At 43.7% G+C, this 16,347-nt stretch overlaps 1 protein-coding gene across 1 annotated transcript in view; it reads right to left on the reverse strand.

The window, feature by feature from the left end:
- The window catches only part of MICAL3 (microtubule associated monooxygenase, calponin and LIM domain containing 3), a 164,971-nt gene extending 148,925 nt beyond the window's left edge, over positions 1-16,046 (reverse strand). The window contains exon 1 of the mRNA XM_075159550.1: positions 15,883-16,046. The gene's annotated coding sequence lies outside the window, so the exon portion shown is untranslated. The remainder of the gene's footprint in view (positions 1-15,882) is intronic.
- Between the last annotated feature and the right edge of the window lie 301 nt (positions 16,047-16,347).

The following is a 16,347-nucleotide window of genomic DNA, read 5'->3' on the forward strand; positions in this document are numbered from 1 at the left end:
TCTTCTAACTAAACCCCAACTTTTAGCAGCTCAGATTTTATAATGCAACAATGAATCACCAGTCTCTTAAAAAAAGCAAGCACAGGGGGAGGAGGCACCTTTGTCACAGAACAGGTTCAATGCATACCTCCCTAGAAATAACTCCCAACATGCAGTCCAATGAAACTGCCAACTTCAGCACCAGCCACCCAAAATTCTAAATTACAGAGTATATTAAAAAGGGTTGTCAGGTTCACTCTAACACCATTCACTTTCCCACCTATAGCATTACTAGGCTTGCCTACTTGGGGATGTAAACAGCATCACACAACAGTGGTTCCCATTCAAAAAGTCACCAAAGACAGGAATTAGGAGGTTTTTATCAAGATTTTCAGCAAGTGGTAGTCATGCTTAAAAAAACCCCTAGGGTTCGTGACTCTTTTGGGAAGGGAAAAGAAGGCAGAAATTTTTATTTTGCTTTTTAATACTGTTCTGCAAGTATGCATTTGTACACACCATATGTGCCAAGTGGCACAATTAAAAGCTATCACAATTTTCCCAGGCCTGCATCTATTCACACCCACACTGGTATCTTGCAAATCCATACCCATATGCATATGTAAAAACAGATGTAGGGCTTCATTAGTATATGCATAAATATTCATTAGTTGTTATTCATGCCCACAAACACGTATATCACATCTGCAAGATAGTGAAAAGTTCCCTCTTAATGTACTGATCCGAGGAACAGGAAGAGACCTAGATTCTTACCCTAGCTGTTTTCTAAGTTTATGAAGGTCAACTACAATACAATAACACTGTATTTCATTTATCTCCCTTCAAAAACTGAGGGGACGCAGACTTTTATCCCTTTTGTAAAATGGCCGGAACAGCTAGGGTTGAAAGAACTTCAGTGTAATGTTAGATCAATAGTATTTTCAGCGGTTTAAAAGGTAACGCTACTTTCCTAGATAAGAACAGGGCACAGACAGAAATCCTGCAATGCTGCAAATGCCTATCTAAACTAGAGAGCAAAGTACAGGAGAAAGACAGAAAAGCAATATCATTGAAATAGAGTATGAAGAAGAAACAGAGCCAACCAGCAAAACAAAAGCAGCCTGACTCCTTCCTGAACCTGCATTTTGTACTGAATGACAGGACTCCAGTTCTGTCACTAGAACTCCTTCCAGCTTTCGCCACTCTGTGCAGAAGCCTCAAAAATTACTCCTTTTTCAATACTCTAATCGATAATTTTCTTTAATATCATTCTCCTGCATGCTCCACCCCGGTTCATACACAAGTTCTGTGAAATAGGAAAGACATCTGGTCCTTCCTTTCCAGTTTTACTTCCTTTCAATTTCTCTTTTAGGCTTCGTATAGCTGAGTAACATTCAGACCCATCAAGGTTAGGACCTCCGATTTTTCACTAGCATTTATTTTAAGACTACACTGACTACACCAGGTTTATGCTCCTCCTTCACAGAGCAGGCAAGGCATCTTATTTGAAGTGTCTCTGCAGAGAGGTAAGAAACTCCATCCCTGAAAGTGGCTGCTCATCTTTAAGCAGTGAGACAAATCACCTCCTTTCATTCTCCTAGTACAGTGAGGGCTTAAGTCAATTCCACCCAACCACTTCACAAACAAGACCTGATATACAGTCGCCCCTACTTATTTTTACATGAAAGCACCATCCTGAGGCCACACTACAGTAAAAGGTGCCCTTCTGGATTAGTGCAAAGCCCTTGGAAAGAATCGTAAACAGGAGCCACATGGCTAGAAACATCTCAGTGTAACCCAAATGGGTACCTGGAATATCAATCTGAAAACTAGCTTTAGCAAAAAAAACAAAAAATCAAAACCACAGGTTTTTAGTGTTCCAACCATTTTACCAAGCTGCTCGTAATCACCAATTAACAGGAAAATGCAGTCACTTCTTCACTTATTATAAGCCTTGAGGTTTTCACATATTCAGTAGTAACTGAGAACGAGAAACTAGCATGTATTTTGCCAGTACAAATATTACGAGTTCATGTACAGAAAGAGGTAATTTTTCCTCTATAAAACCAGTTAATACAGGCAGAAGAAGCGACCATGTTCACAAGTGCACAAGGTCACCTGAAGAAGTGAAGAGGGGAAGAAGACAGCAGCTAACAGAACTACTACATTCTCTCAGTAGTACTGCTCCATCCCTCTCTCAGTCAGGGCCCTAGAGACACAGGACATGGTCAGAACACAAGCCTAAGAACCAAAACCCTACACCAGAAAAATAAGAATAATGGTTCAACAGATAGTGATTTTATGGCACCTCATCAAACCACTAGCTGTATTTTCTCTCCTTTATTAAGTTGCATCTATTGCCTCTTTCTTTCATAGAAGATATAGCCTTTTAACACTTCTCTTGAAAATGTTCCTCCCTTTTCTCCACAGGTATCAAGTATGTCCTCCCAAATACAAGACCATCAAGCAACAACTTTTCTTTGTCATTGACTGTGCTTCCTCCCATACTCCAAGAAGCACCGACAGTAGCCCCATCTTCACTTTACCACCAAATCATACCCACCTGACTAGTAATGCCATTACAACAGCTATGGGACTTCACAGTAAACCTGACCAGGTTCACTTTTATTCTAACACAGCTATTTTTAAACCCAGATCAGTTTTCTGATCAGACTCTTTACGCACACCCAGACAGCTGTGCTGTGTACAAGAGGAGGAGAAGAGGACACAGCACCCTAGGATAAAAAAAAACAAGCAGCTGGAGGCAGGGGCAGTGCCCAAGACACTCCTAAAAATCCCCTCTTCCTAATTGTTTTCCTCTTGGTTTTAGCTTTAATGATTGCTTCTTTTGTTTCAGATCCGAAGAACCTGAGAGCCTTAAAGCCTGTCTATTTACTGAAAAGGAATGCACTTCACTGAACAATGTAGCTATAGCAAAGCTGTATTTAAAGTCTGTTTAGAGAACAATGAACGGTTGTCTTGATTTAGAATCTTCAGATCAGTAACTTTGCTACTATCAATACTTAAACCAAGGGGAAAACACACAACTCTCACAGCAAGCACTATATTCACTTCAGCCCATTGGCTCTGCAGCAACAGAGCTTAGCTGACAAAAGTCCTGGTTTTAATAATGTGCCAAACCAGGGAAAGGAAAATCATTTTTGTAAGTGAAAAGCACAAGTCAAGCAAGAAAGGAATTTTGTTTGTTTGTTTCTAGAGTTGCCTTTTTATTTAAGAAAACACAATAGAAAGCATAAAAATCTCAGAAGAATGAAGCAGACAACAGTGCCCTAAGGGAAAAGGAAGGAACACAGAGGCTGCGCTCCAACAGCAGGCAAGAATTATTGGACTGTAGATTGCTAAGTGGTGCAGAACCAAAGCCTCCCTCCCCCCAACCTAAAAGTATATACTTATGATTATACATAGGCTGTCTTCTCAATAGTTGCCATGCTACAGTATGCCCGCTAAGCGTCTATTTCATCCCGTCTGTGGAGCTTTTTAAAGTCAATTTAATACTCACAAAAAGAGATTTGGCACATCTTTCAGGAGCCTGGGGATAGCAGCATTTACAAGATCACATACAAAGGTGACAAGCAGCAGCTATTACACTTTCATTGAAAAATCAAAACAGATCTTTGAACACATGCAGGACATTTAAACTGCTCCCCCCTAACATAAGGGCCTCCCAGAAAATACTTTCCTAAATACCAGTCACACATGGATTGTTTCACCGGAGCAGGCATTCAAGGTCACTCAACCCCCAAAAATCCTACTTTTTCCTCCAGATAGTTTCTGTGGATCCTCAGATACAGGACCCTTAAAAGCTTTTTCTCTTTTCATAGCATCACGTCCAAGCACTAGCGTCAAAGCCTGCTATGTTTTGCAGACTCTAGCATTAACCAATGCTTCGCCCTACATTTACCCAAATTCTCAGTAACAGCGCGGCTATTTTATGGATTTCCCCACCAATCTTGGAACAACGCATGCCACGTACCAGGTGTTCACTCACCCAGAGGCTCACAACCTGCCACCAAGGGGGAAAAAAGGCGGGCAACAGCTCTTAATTCTTCTGTGTATGGCTGAATAGTGTTCTCCCTCCTGTGTGCTGCATTCTGTATAGCCACTGCAGTGCTCAGAGCAAGCAGACTTGCAGGAGCAGCTGGAAAACAGCCTTGCATCTTCTAAGCTGAACATAGGTGTCCATCCCAGATTGAGGGTGGTTCTTTCACAGTAAACCTATCACCTACAGCTCCCTTAGCCAGGGGGTGGGTCACAGTGACAAGTGGCCATTGGAAGGTGATAACTAGGGCAAGAGAGAATAATAAAGCCAGAAAAAATTGCACGCGTACGTGTGTGCGCGCGCGCATGTAGAAAGGGAAAAGAATAAGTGGAGCAAATAATGAGTGAAAGAATGGAGTCAGTATGCAAAGAAAATTATTTACTGAACAGACTATTCGTGCTGCTGACCTCAGTTCATTCTTCTCCAAGTTTTAACTCCTTATGGTCAGGGCTTTGCCTGGGAGAGAAGGTCACAGCTCATTTCCACCACTAGCCTTCCATAATCATTCTAAGATAAAACAACTAGATCCTGCAGGTGAGCACACACTCCAGCAATGGGCTGCTGCTCAGTTTCAGTGCCTAGTAAGTTGTCACAAATTAGAATATGCTTACCAAAACCCTGGTCAGTCCATCATGTTTTTCCCCCCTCCACCTCTGAAGAAAAGCCCCTTTAAACCCAGAGTTCAAGGAGGTGGCTAGGGTTCATATCTCCACCATTTTTAAGACCTTCACAGAAAGGAGAATTTTTCTGCAGTACCTGAATATTATCAGGTTATAAAAAGTTACTGCCTGCCAAACATTCCTTTCCACAACAAGGACTGCTGTATGCAAGTTAATCTCACACCCATGACCTTGTTCTCACCACCTAAAGATTTTGCTGTCATAACAAACTCCACAGACAGATGTGTTTGCTGCGCATAACTGTGGCATAAACTCCAATATGCACAGCAGGAGCTATCCCATCAAATGGGAACACTAATATCTTTTGCATTTCTACTTGGGGAAACAGGAGAATACAGTTTTTTTATAAATGAAAAAATATATTATATATTTTAAGTCATTACTGCATTTGAGAACAGGATAACAGAATCTACTTGCTCTCAGATTCCCTGATACTTATTAAGGATACTGCCTCCATATTGGAGCCTACACGATGAAGCAAGTACCAAACCCCAGTAAAATTGTGCAATATCTGGTGTAATTTAACACTAAATGTCATGATTGTGTTACACAGCCTAGCACTTAATTTACAGCACTGAAAAAACCTTCTAGCCCATACCACTGTAAAGAAACTTTTCTAAATACAAGCCAAAGTGTCTGACTTCGTAGACAGGCTGAAGGCTGCTCCCATTCTTCTGTCAGGTGTCAGAGGACTCCCTTCAGTCAATTCATAGGAATTAAAACTGAGCATTCACAATTGCCATTGTAGCAAATGAAGCACAATTCTAGTAAATAAGCCAATCTAGCTTAAGCTAAGACAGCTGTTAGAAGGACCACATTCAGCTACCCGCTCTTGTGAATCGTTTCTTGAATTGCCGTAACTAGCACAGCATTGTAAGGCAATTCATCCTCAAATCCAACAGAAGAAATTAACACTCATCTTCATTTACTGTGTTAATCTCCCAGCACTTTATTCCCAGTCCATTTCAGAGTCTTCCCTTCACGATCCACCTCTGTTGTGACACCAACAGGAAAAGGAACAACCGAGACCAGCTAGTGTGCAGCAGGCACTGGCCTGCTGTGTCGAGTCTGACCTATGCATCTTGAACCTACTCAGCCATCTTGTCCTTTCCTCTCTTTTCACTATCGTCTCTTTTAGCTTTGTTGTACTTCATGTTTCTGAAACGCCTTCCTTTCTTAGAAGTCTAGAACCCAAGTACTATGCCCAATAGCTGAACTCACCAGCAGACGCTGACTGTGAGAAATGCCTGTTAGTTATCATCGTGGTTTGCACGAATGCATAACAAAGAATTTACCAGCATTGTCCTCTACCATCAGAAAAGTCTTGCCTGCCTGGGATGTTTTCCTGTATGCTGGCTGATCCCGATAGCTTTACGAAACCTGTTAGCTTCTTTCACTCTTGGAGATCCAGACTTTTGATATTATAAACCTTGAGCTCATTGAGAGTTTGATGAAGCATAAAATAAACGTAGTTTAACAGTCAAATGAACAACAAAGAGCCTTTTGTGATAGCTGAAGATACAGGAATAGAGCAGTAAAGGAATAAGGACTTGGAAAAAGACAACCCCTTATATTTGGAGGTGACATTCTGCAACATTGATTAATCATCTGATTTATCAGTGACATGATACGATTTCAAATGAACACAATAACTTCATTAAGTGTAACTGTTGTACTGACACAACTTATCCGAAGACTTTAGATTAAGAAAGAAAATTATATAAAGTAGAACCGCTACAATGCTGCAGGTATACAACGCGATAAAGAAATCTGACCTCTTGAAAAACATTTTCTTTGAAATTTTCTGGCAGAGGGTAAACAGTAAAGTCCCCAGGTTTTTGGCACAAAGAAAGAAGACTTACAAAATGCTTCTCCTTGAAAAAGTAGTTATTTTGCTTGTGTAATAGCACCTTATTGCTCCATGGGAGCTACAGTTCCAAGGCGACTATCTCAAGATGCAGCTCATCTTAAGATGGCAGAATTCATCACAGGTGAAAATAAGTCATCTTTTTATAGCAGAGAATGAAGGATAGTGCCCAGCAGTTCCTGAAATAAAACATTTGGTTTTGACAATATTTCAGTTTGGGAATGTCCACAATTTAAACTAGAGTAGAGGAGTTTTGAGGAAGAAAATTATGAAGTAAACAAGTCATCTTCTAGAACACAGTTTCACCAACACTTTCAGCTAGCCTTAGAGAATAGAAAAGACAAATATATTTTTTCAATCTACCCTTTTAGAGGATTACTAAACATTTTAATTCCTTCTACCCCAACACTACAGCATTTTAGAAGACTGTTGCTTCAGTAACTATTTAAAAATAAACTCTCCAGAGAGCACACAGCAGTAAAAACAAGCCTCTCCAGACTGATGAGACAAAAGGGCACCTTAGCAGAAGAATTCTCCTACAGAGGAAGCAAACATCTCAAGTGATACTCTCCAAGCAATTTAGCTGGTTTAGATCACAGTTGAGACTATACTATTTCTAAATTAACATTAACCAATTCCCCTTCAAGACAATAATACAGCAAACTGCCCAGCTAATCCAGTCCACGAGGCATGCCCTGGACGCATTCTATGTTCCTGTTGGCTCCCCCTGTTATGAACCGGCTTACGGCTATTGCTAACAAAATTCAGTAGTTTCTCCTTCATGCACCAAAGAAGGGTAAGACAGTAAACAGCCAGGAAGGAAAAAAAGAAAATGAACATGAAACAGAAAAAGAGGGCAGTGGATTAAAGGAAGGAAAACATGTAAGAGGAGGAAACCAGAAGGAACACTGAATAACGAACCTGAACAGTGCACTCTGCTCTCTGACAGCACCCAAAAAGCCAGTTTTCCAGTGGCACCATGCCCTGAGATGCAAGGATAAGATACCAGAAACACAGTCCACTGTTGCTGGGATGCCAGACTCCCTCGCCAGTGCTACTGAAGGTCAGTCTGACCGTGGCCAGAAGAAGGTTCTGCATCTTGGGGAGGCACTGGGTAGGAAGGGTACAAAAAGAGGTGGGAGGGAAAAGTACAGTCAAACCCAAACAAGCAGACCTGGAGGAGATGAGAGAGGGGCTACATGTTGTACACACAGCACACTCATCAATGAAGATCTCCCCCTTGTCCCAGAGGGAACATGGATCAGGAGACTCCTCCCTCCCCTCGTGAACCACACTGTGTGTGAATACACTCATGACCACAACTGTATGAAGGATTATATCAGTAGACTGTGGAATTGGCTTAGCATACAAGCTGGCCACCTGGAATACTTTATCCCTCTCTTCTGATTTTAGTAAGTCCCATCACTTACTGTCTGGGTAGGATACGAGACCAGGGAAATGGGAACAAGTGTGGTATGAGTGCAGAGAGGTATCTGAGGGACAGTTCAGAAGCAAGTCCACACAATGTCATGAAGCCTGACCACATTGAGTGGGGCTAAACATGAGGGAGGATGTGCCAGGGACATTTGCCCTGAATGCAAACTGGTTATTCCAAGACAAAGGTTCTGAGATGACACAAATATATACCTCTCACAGATACATACCTCCTCATAAGCCCACAGAGTTTATATTTTGCAGCTTTAGAAGTGTCCCACTGAATGATTTGAAGGTTGATTCACATCCTGAAATAAATACACTCTCAAATAATATTCTATTCAATATGCTGAACTCAAAACTTCCCAGCATTTGTCATTCTAAACATCAACAGAAAAATCATATCTGCTTTCTTCCACTCTCATCTGCTTTGTTTAAGCAAAAGAAAAAAAAAAATCTTAGAGCAGGGACTTCTTTACTATATTTTAATACAATATTTGGCACAGCAGAGTCCTGGGTGGGTCTCCAGGCATGAGCAATGCAACAGGCATTATATGTAATGCAGAAGCAACAAGAAAAATATAACGTACATTGATGGGCTCAGCTGTAGCCCATCTGTCTGTGGAGAATTATTAGGGGATATCTGCTACTGATGCTGTCACCTTCTGGATAGCTCCTCCATTTTCACATGTACAAACTTCTCTCTTTCTGCGGTACTGGAAGCAGGCCAGGTATTACTGACACCCAGCCTTCTCCTACATTTCCTGGATGTGTAAGCAGTCCTACTCTCCCTGGAAAGTCCACACGTTTAGATTCTGTTTATAAGCAGCAAGACAAATGACACTTATGAGATCTAGAAGAAACTTGAAATACCAGGTGCAAGGCACTGGCCTTCCCAGGCTCACCAAGGAAACTATACACAAAGGCTAACTCCAAAGCAGTCTTTCTTTACAATCAATGCAGAAAGAGGCACAGTTCTAGAGAATTCTGAATGGGAGCCCTGCTTAATTAGTGATTTAGCGTGGCTAAGTGAATCATCAAAAGCATGCCACGCTCCCCAAAACTGTTTACCCTTCCTGACACAGCCTAATCTGGCTTTTCTTTCTCAAACTGAGCAGAACTCTGCTTATAGCAGATGGAGTATCATACACTATGCACACAGACTGTTATTAAAGAAATAATTTTCTCCTACAAAAAAAAGGATATTAGTGAAACATTCTTGGATTTGACTGTTTGAAGTAAGACTCCTAGGCAAACACCTGCCTCCATTCCTCATTTCTGCGCAGATCACCACACCACAGAGGAGATGAGAAAGTCTACTGTCCTCCCCTTCATTTTTTCAGTCACAACCATGATGTTGCAAGCGTCGGAGGACACTTCTCAACATGAGATTCAGAGTAGTCTACGATATGGTATCGCTGGATAGATATCAATTGGTTTTGTGCTCTTTAACTGGGTTCGAGCCAAATTTGGTTTCCTGTTGCCTTGAGATTCATTTCTTTAATGAACCCTGAAAAAACGTAAGCTAGTGTTAAATGGTGCAAATCACTACAAGCTGCAGTATCTCACAAAAATGGAGCAGTGTTTACACTATCCTTCTCACAGGACCCAGGAGAAGCCCTTTTTAACAGCTGTGTAAGTATATACGGCGTTATTTAGAAAGACTAAGAGAAGAGCAAGAAGGGCCTCCCAACCACCCCGTTAAACCAAGGCAGTTCCACCAAGGCCATAAAAAGATAGAAATGTTAGATAGGACTCACATGGCCACAAGCACTTTTCCTTGCATGGCAGAGATAACAAGATACGATCCCACAAAAATGCTGCTGTTCTGCATACAATTTAACTTCCAGTGAGAAGTCCCCCCACAGACTGAGGGTAAAGAGATCTTAATAATTTAAAGGGAGGTCACTAAAAAAGTTATGCTATCCATTTAGTTACTTTAGTTCAAAAGTTACTTAGAAGAGTAGATGATTATACCCTAAGACTTCCTCAGATGCGCCATCCAAAGTTCATTCCAAAGCATCTTGCAGCCATGATGATAAAGGATATAACTAAGAGAAGCTTGAAAGGATAAGATTTATTAAAAGTCTTCAATGCACTGAAACGTCCTCTTCCCTCAACCACATCAGCTCCCAGCAAGCCTTGCCTCACTTCAAAGCACTGCAGATTCACAGGAATTATTTCCAAACAGCAAGGCAGAAAGCAGTAATACAGAACAATTTTCCTACTGGCCAAAGAGGAAGTTGATGCAATAAGTGGGTTATTTCCCAGATTTTAATTAAGCTGTACAACTGGAATCCTAATGCAGGCAAACACAGCAGACGACCCATAACACAAGACAAATATCCCTGGACTGATGTTGGAAACAGTCAGCACAGAAAACTGCAAGATTTTACCTTTGTTTTATATCCTACAATAATGTTTGAAATCACCAGTCTAAACTAGAACTCCAGTACGTAACATGCTACATAGGAGCAGAACAAGAAAACACACCTCTTGCACACAGGGACTCCAACTCAACGGATGAGGTGATTGCTGGACAAATGGATCCAAAGGAAGAAGGGAGCACAGCAAAAAGGCAAAACCACTCATAAAGCTAAGCAGTGGCCTACTCCAGGCCTATTCAGTGGCCCATTCCAGTCTACTGCCAGGCTGTTCCGGTTGTCAGCTCATGGCAGGGGAGGGCATTAAGAACCTCTCTGAAGTTCTGAAGGCAGAAGATGAGGTAGCTCCGTAGATGTTTATGGGACCCTTCTTCATGATGGGTGAAAAGCATCCGTCTGTCACTCCTCTTCCAGGATGAACAAGGTAAAGGAAGACTACAACAAGGCTTTAGTGAATGCCTAAAAGTTAGCAGCAGTTAGGAGGGACTACATGTCAAATTCTCCACAGTATGCCACTCTAGATAACAGTCGAAAAGGGCCAAGAAAATTAGCTTATGTGTGTAGTTGTAGGACCTACATAGGAATGATTTGCTAAATGTCTTAACGGCAGACAAAAAAAAAAACAATCCACACTTTCAGTAAAAATGGTCATTGTTTTGAACAGTTGTCAAAAAGAAATCCAGACAGAAAGTGAGGGCAGCCTAGACTAGTTTTAACCATGTGGCTAGACACAAAAGATCATATCTCAAAGATGTTGTGGATAAAAAATGAAAAAGGTTAACATATAACCCAGATGAAGATCTGGGAAGAAGGCAGAGATGACAGGCTGAGAGAGACAAGAATGTAGTAAAAAGGTTTTCCTCACAATTTCCATAGCTTTCTTCAGTGCCCCTTCTCAAAAATGAAATGCAGTTTCTCATGTTGTCTATTGCAAAAACAACAGTTGCAGAGCAGTTGATCTCCATTGGAGCAATCAGGTTTCTGTCTTCAGCAAGAAGCTATGCTGCTACTGCACACCTTTAACAGAAAAGTTATGAACTCTCTTTAGGAAGTGTGGGATGAGATAGGTTCCTCTTTCCTGAAACTGAAATAATTCTATTGTTAATTTATGGCTGTGTATGAAGAGCAAGAACTTGCATTTCCTTTCCTAGTCTCACTGAATACTTTCGAATTGAGTCAATTTCAATACCTCAGAAAAGAAAGAAAAACATCCCTCAGTTTCCTCTTGCTACCAAGCCAAATAATTGCTGCTTGCTTAAACTTTAAAAGAAAAAGGGGAGTGGGGCTGGGGAAGGGGGTGTCAGAAGAGAGGCTGCCCACACAGGGAGCAACCTTCCTTTCCTTAAATTGTTTCCAGTATCTGGGCACTGAATTTCTATCACAGACGCTCCATACATAAGAGCATCACAGTGTCTCTTCAAATCAAGATACAATACAGGCAGGAGAATGAGAAGAGCTATGATCCATGTCAGTTTACTGTTTACACAAAGAAACCAAATGCTGTTAGAGCCCTATCAACTACCTATTCCAACTACCTCAAAATTAGGAGGAGACTGCAGGAACAGACAACAAATAATTTGGTGACTGCGTGTCCCACGCATTTGGAATCCAAATGTTTTCATATCGTTCACAAACACCATTTACATGCAGACCTCATTCCTCAGAGAATTCCCGAGTTCTCCCAGATGCACTTTTCCCTTTCTCCCTCTCCCTTGTGCAATTACAACAGAAGATGTCATTCAGCTGGGGGAAGGAGGGGGAGAAAAAGGAAGGAAAGGGTGGTGATTTGATGTTCCTATGCTAGCTTACCCCTTGCTCTGTCTCCACTGTTTTGAGCTCCCCTCCTAGTAAATAAACAGTGCCTGCCCCTTGTATCTTCTCACATCATTTCCAAATAGCAGCATGAACACCGGATCAGTATCGCTGCTGCTTTATTTCCACCTATTAAATTGTGAACAGCATCTCTGTAACTGACATCTCAGTTACATCCTGCTAGTTTGCAAGGTTAAGGTCAGTTCTAGGCTCCAGTGCTGCTGGGAGACCTAAGAAAATGCAAGCCAGGCTCCCCTCATGGAGCTCATGTAAAAAGCCACTTCCTGGATTTACCAGTGGGAACTTTCCCCTCCTCCCCTTTTTAAATGAAAGGTGAGATTATCTTTAGGATCTGCTACAGTAAAAGCCCTCACCCAGGAAAACTCTCTCAGATCACATCCGCGCTAGGAATATCTCAGGAGTATTAGAACAGTCATACAGTATATTGGCAAAGCATTTCACATCTATATATTAACAACAGACCACAGTGTTAAGACAAGTCCTAATGGCACACATGTGCTTTACTTATATAATTGAATCTGTGCGAGGACCTCACACACAACAGATCATACCCTTGATCGACAGCTACACTGATGGAAGACTGTAGTGTAGCCCTAGCCCCAGCTGTAAATGAAAGGATTTTTCCACCCCAGGCTGTTAAGATGTAGATCAAGTGGCAGAGAAAAGATTCCTAAAACATCAGGGCTGGAAGCTGCATGGCAGAAAAAAGTTTTGACCAACCTGTTACCACAGCTGCCTAAGCCTTCTCTACAGTAATAGCACAAAAGCTGTAACACCAAAGAAAGTCCACCTACAGGCTCTGCTGTTGCTCTCACAGGCAATTTCCTGTGACACAGTCAAAAGAGAGTGGAAGTTTTCTGTCTCTACCAAAGACAGACAGACAGCAGCAGCACGGACAGTTCTCGCTCTCCCTTTACCTAGAGCTACCCTGAATATTACTCTAAGATTACATTGGCAAGACAGCCCTTGTGTTTGCAAAGGAGGAAAAAAAAAAACTAATCCATTCATGGATTACTTAAGTGACTGATAAGTCACTCTGAAATCCTTCAAGATGAGAGGAGCACATCCAACTAAGGATCAATTCTGCTTCAGCTTTCTCCAAAAGCAACATGTCATCAGCTCTGCATTACCATGTGTACAACAATAGCTCAAGCTCTCTCATGGAAAAGTAACAGTGCTGTAGTCTTTATCAAAAGAGACCTGCACCTGCAAAATAACTAAGATTTCTCATGTGAGGCATGTTTGCAGGATATTCAAAACCCAGAGAGGCAAGAAAGCTTAGAATAAAATGTCATCCTGACCTCAACCAGCTGTGTTTAGGTTTACATCAGGAATATACAGTCACATACTATTTACAGATCCTTTCTTAACACACAGGATTAGTTAGGAACAGGATTTGTATTCAAATTTATTGAAAACTGAAATTCAGATACATGTAATTCATAATCAGCATAACTATTAGTTATTTTTTCTACACAAATACTTAAAAATAACTGTTAAAAGAAAAATCTTTACGGTTGTGCTGTAACATTTCAGAGGAGTTCCCCTGTCCATTAATTTAAGAACTAAAGGATTTCCAACTTCACCAACTGGCTATAAGGTGTACCTTCCAACTGTAATCTAAGATATGAATGAATACAAGTCTAGTATATGTAGTTATATCCATCTGTGTTCTTGGACACAAGTACTTTAGCAAGCTGCAAGCTAAATACAAACATATCTGTTTTCTTAACTGTAGCACGACTTCATTTTCAGCTGCAGATGAATGTGCAGTGGACTGTTGGCTGGTTTAAAGGGACACTGCCAATTTCAGTCTAACTCTAAATCTAGTTTAGTGCAAGTAAGCTTTCACAGACTCTTAGACCAGTAGAAATATTCCCATGATTAAAGAAGTTAATTCCCATGCAGCGAGTTATTTTTACCAAACACATCCCTGCAGTACAACCAACCCAAACACAAGTGCTGAAAATGTGACAGTGGAAAGTAAGTAGAATAAGTACATTCTCTAAAAGAAATGCAGAAAGAGGTGTCAGCATAACTATTGGGAAAAGAAGTCTATTTCAAGTAAGTTCTTAGTTATACACAGAAAATCTTTTCACTGTGTATAACTTCACTGGGTTTTTTTAAACTCGGTTAACTTGTAACTCTCAAAGTTTGTAACTAAAAAGGGCCCTAACGGACAGTCAATTTCTGTATATCCAGATTGTCCAGCGAGAGGCCATTTATCTGCTCAGCTTCCCCTAAGCCCCCTATACCAGTACCGACCCACTACATTTACAGTGCAGAATAACTAAGAACCCTAATGTTAAGCCTAAAGCCTAACACTCAAAAAGATTTCCCATAGATTCTTCAGTTTGTTAGCCTTTCAAAGCAGTACAACAGAATCAACAAAGGAAGTGGCAATTTTTGCAGTGCCAGACTTGAGAAGTATTCCTCCATCTCAACAAAAGTTATTGTTGATTACTCCACAGCACTAACCTTAAATGGATGACTGCATGAAGTAAGAGATGACTTCTTCAGAATGTGGAATGAAGCTGTTACAATGAATGCATAAGCAGGTTTTTATTATAATAAGAGAAGGAACCCTATGTTTAGAAGCAGTTACCCTTGTTAAATATTCCAACACCCTAAACACATCTTAGGGCAACAGCCTACAGAGATTAAGTCTGTATCATAACAAAAAAAAGCAGAACAGAGACAAAACTGTTAGAAAGCTGGACATCCCTTGTACTGAACATACCTAGAATAACAATAAAAAGGCTTAGGTCTGCGAGGCAAGCAGAATTCTGTATAAAATGAAGCCGGTATATGCAATTTCTCTTACGAGGGTGTCACAAGCCATCTGACGATGGAAGCAGCAGGAGTACTTTACGAGACTGTGGTAGTCATCTCTGTAAAGTTTACCCGCGGTGTAACGCAACCCGCGCAGCAGCTATCGGCGATAAAGCCGAGGAGAAGGAGAGGCACGCCATCAGGGCACCCCGAGGTGACCAAGCCGGCGGCGCAGAGCGCTGCCGCCCGCCCGGGAGGACGGGGCTCCGGCAGACCCCGCGCCGCAGGCCGCCCCCTCCGCCCTCCCGCAGGTAGCCTGCGCGCACCTCCTACAGCCACCGCCGCCACCACAGCACCTCCTACAGCCGTCCCCAGCCCGGGACGAGGGGACGGAGGTGCCCCACCGAGCCACCCGCCTCCGGCGAGGGAGCGCTCGGGGGACCCCGAGGCGGGCGCCCGGCGGCCACCGCCTCGTTCCTTCCCGGCGCCGAGCCGTGTAATCGGGTCAGGGAGCCGGCAAGGACCAGCCGCCCAGCTGCGGGCCGCCCTGGGGATCGGGTTTCGCGGTTGTGCCCTGCCGCCCTGTGCCAGCCCCAGCCGCCGCCGCCCCCTACGGGCCCGCACGGCCCCCGCCCCGGCCCGGCGCCGCGCAGAGACCCCCGCGCCGCTGCCAGAGCCCGGGGCGCCGCGCCAGGCCGCTCCCCGGGCGATGCCAAGGGATGAAGCGGATCCGCCGCCGCCACGAGAGACGCCTCCCCGCGCCCGCGCGGCCGGGCAGCGGCCACCCCACCTGCCGCACCGCGCCGCGCGGGAGCCCGCCCTCCTCTCTTCCCCTCCCGAGGGGCGGCGGCGGCGGGACCCCGCCGCCCCACTTGCCTTCGCCTCATGCTGCTCCGGGGGCGGCGGTCGCAGGGCTGGCACGGCCCGAGGTGCCTCCGCCGCGGGGGGCGCCGCGCTCCACCCGTCAGGCTGCCAGCGCGGAGCGGAGCGAAGCGGTTCGGCGCGGCCCGACCCTGCCCGCCGCGGGAGGGGGCGGGTGAAGCGGAGGCGGCGGCGCGCGCACACCTTGGCAGCTACCGCTGCCTCGGCCCCGCCCCACCCCGCGCGCGGAGCAGTTGGCGGGGCGGGAGGAGGAGCGCGTGCGGGCAAGCCCACCCCCCTCCCCGTCCTGTTCCCTTAAAGCGATACACGGGGTCAAGGGGAGGGCGGCGGGAAGCGGAGGCTCCAGCCGCCGGGCCCACGGTGCTCTGAAAGAGGGGGAGAGGAGGAGGAGAGCGACTGCAACGGGAACGTGACAGGCGCGGCGGCGAACAACAAAAGGACGCGGTTCCCCCCCACAGC

This window comes from Calonectris borealis, chromosome 1 (genome assembly GCF_964195595.1).
Source record: "Calonectris borealis chromosome 1, bCalBor7.hap1.2, whole genome shotgun sequence".
NCBI lineage: Eukaryota > Metazoa > Chordata > Aves > Procellariiformes > Procellariidae > Calonectris > Calonectris borealis.